The 3,111-nt window shown below is 36.6% G+C and overlaps 1 protein-coding gene across 1 annotated transcript in view; it reads right to left on the reverse strand.

The window, feature by feature from the left end:
• Nucleotides 1-2,939: 2,939 nt before the first annotated feature.
• LOC125041422 overlaps nucleotides 2,940-3,111 on the reverse strand; it is a 14,029-nt gene continuing 13,857 nt past the window's right edge. The window contains exon 9 of the mRNA XM_047636370.1: nucleotides 2,940-3,111. This exon is cut by the window's right edge and continues 232 nt beyond it. The gene's annotated coding sequence lies outside the window, so the exon portion shown is untranslated.

The following is a 3,111-nucleotide window of genomic DNA, read 5'->3' on the forward strand; positions in this document are numbered from 1 at the left end:
CCTCCTCTCCCATTCCCCCTTTCCCCATCCCCGACCTCTTCCGTTTTCTATCCATTCCATTCCTCCATGGCTTGTTCCTCTGTTTTCCCTGATCCACCAAAATCAGATGTTCTCCCTTCTGTCGTTCTCACCCATTTCTTTGACCATGTGTCCATTCATTCCTCCAGTATTCATGTTTACACTGATGGCTCCAAATTCACCTCCGGTGCTAGTTTCGCAGTAACCTTCCCAACTTTCGAATACCCCCTCCCTCCTAAATCCAGTGTCCTTACTACAGATCTGCACGCAGTCCTTCTGCCCTAAAACTTTACTATTTTTACTGACTACTGTAACCCATTATCTCTCATAAAGTCTGTTCACTTGACTAATCCCCTTTTCTTTAAGATTCGGAACTTGTTGTTCCACCTGTCCACACACGCCATAAATCTATCAGACTTTGCTGGTTGCCCAGCCATGTTGGAATCGCCGGCAGTGAACAGGCACAATACACCGCCATGTCCACATCAGACCAACCACATGTCTCGCGTGTACCAGCCATGGATTATTACCCCCACTTTACGACCTTCCTTTATATCCGATGGCAATATTTCTGTTCAAGTCTTCGCACTAATAAATTACATACTGTAAAACTATCAATCACCTCCTGGCCAGCTCCATTTCATCGGAACAGACGTTGGGAGACGGCTCTCGCCCACTTACGTATTGGCCACATCTGTCTAACACACTTCTATCTGACGTCACGTTCTGATCCGCCCGTATGTTCTTATATAACGTCCCTCTTCAGTTCCTGTCCACGCTTTGATGCAGCCCATACCTTTGTTTTCCCCCACCTATCAGATATCCTTACGGAATCCCACACTTTCGTCTTCGACAACCTGTTTTCCTTCCTCAGACGCATACATGCCCTTCACTTAATCTAATCCCCCAAACCTAATCCTACCGTAATCCATTCACTCATCAAACTCTTAACCCATCTTTAAATATATCCAATATTACTCCAGATAGTTGACGTATAACAACTACTAACTCAACCGCCCTTCATTACCCTTTACTATACCTTCCTTTAGTGCTACTTGACCCTAGATGTCTAGCCCATTTATTTTGCTTTTAGCCATTAACCATTCAAAATACAAATAAATTAACCGCGCTTCACGTTAAATCACAAATAATCACGTTTCACTAATAATGATTGCGGTGATAAATTCATGTTAGTATGTTAGACATGTTTTATGTTTCAGGATTTCGGCCATGTTTCATGTTTCAGTATGTCAGTCTCCACGAATTAAGATACAACAAAAAAGGAAAAGCAAGATAAAGCCTCTGTTTCGCTGCCATTCGGATATCTGAAGAAAAGGTTGTCAAATCAGCGTGTATATTCTTTATTCCGCTTATACTATTCATGTGCATGGATATCTGCCTATATTAGTCGTTCCATCTAAAGTCTGCCTGGGAAAAGTTGATGCTTTGCCAAATATTTAGATTTTCTTCAGTCAGAAGGTGATCAATGTTCTCTAAATGCAAACACGGCAGTTAAACTATTGCACTTCCTTGTTTTATACCTTTTTTATTTTTATCTTATTTAATTTTTTAATTGTTATTTTTTTAATAGTTGTAGTGTTCTGCTATTCATACCGTTCTATCTCAAAACAGACAATAAATATGAAATATGGTTTTCCATGGATGGATCTGGGCCGTTTCGCTTAATCTTCCTTTATAACAGAAGTGGATCTACATTGGGAAAATCGGACTCTTCTAGCCATTTTTCTTAGTTTCATGTCATTATTGTTTAGTTAGTTGTTGAAAATATGATCAGAATTCATATTTTACTTAATACACCAGTAAAAATATAAATCTACATAGAATTTTCTGCCACTACTACGCGAGAAGATACAGACATATTGCATAATAATTGCCAAACGTAGTGGGGTTTGTAAAATCAAAACTTTCCTAAAATCCACAGCAAAGAGAAAGAATCCCAAGGCAACAGTTCTAATAAAACCCATTAGTTCAACACAGAATCGCTAGAAAATCATTTCATTCACATGCATTTTATTCACATAATTTGGGCAACATGCGTAATTTGAAATAACATTCTATTGAAAGGTCTTTCCGCTTTGATTTTCTTTTAGGGGGGGAGAGGATATATGGATCACCGTAGATAGATATTCCTTTATTTTTGACAATTAAGACTTTGGAATGCTGCAGAGGAACATTACTAAAACGTCACCATGTTTGTGGCCAGAATTTGAAAATAGAGAGGAGGGACCCTTCGCTATTTAACAAGAAACGTATATGAGATTTTGTAGAGAATAACTTCCCATGTAGATCCTAAACTTAAGGATTGCCTCCGCCTACCCGTTCTATAAAAAAAAAAAAAAAAAAAATAGTAATGATAATAAATTAATAAAAATACTAGGCATAAGTGGGGTCACTCCCATCCCCCTGTGAATTTTATTTGAAGCATTTGCATATTATCTTTTGTCACTGCCATAGATCTCGGTTGCTAAGGTTTGAATTTTGGTGATTCCAATATTTTCAGAAGCTTCTATCATTCTTTAGAGATGTTATCACGGCCAGTGACTTTTCCATTTTTCATACCCTTGTGGCCTTTTAAATTTCTATAGTCTCGGAGCTTATCATTATTACTGCAATAATCATCATTGATAGTATTACCATATTTATGATTATTGTTTGAATCGCATTTCTCGTTGTTATTATCATTATCACTTTAGCATTATTGCAATCAATATAATTACTGTTACTATGATCATTTCCAAAAGAGGAATTAGTGCTTGGCAATTGTTTTTTTATCTGTTCGCTTTTATTGCATGTTGAGGATCCAGTTTTACTCAGACGTTTCATCTATTTTTTTTACTTGTTAATGTGTTCGCGTGTTTCGATGAGTAGCCTTGTGTGAAAGGATATATAAAACAAAACAATATAATCTAAAGGTTTATACAACCAAACCAAACAACAAACAAAAATACAATGATGATAGTAAGTAAACATTACTTAATAAATCAGTAATTCCACATCTCTTCAATGAAAGAGATATAAAATTTTTATCTATTTACACAAACTTTTGAACTGACCGATCAAAAAAAAAAAAAA

Source organism: Penaeus chinensis, chromosome 30, assembly GCF_019202785.1.
Source record: "Penaeus chinensis breed Huanghai No. 1 chromosome 30, ASM1920278v2, whole genome shotgun sequence".
Taxonomy (NCBI): Eukaryota; Metazoa; Arthropoda; class Malacostraca; order Decapoda; family Penaeidae; genus Penaeus; species Penaeus chinensis.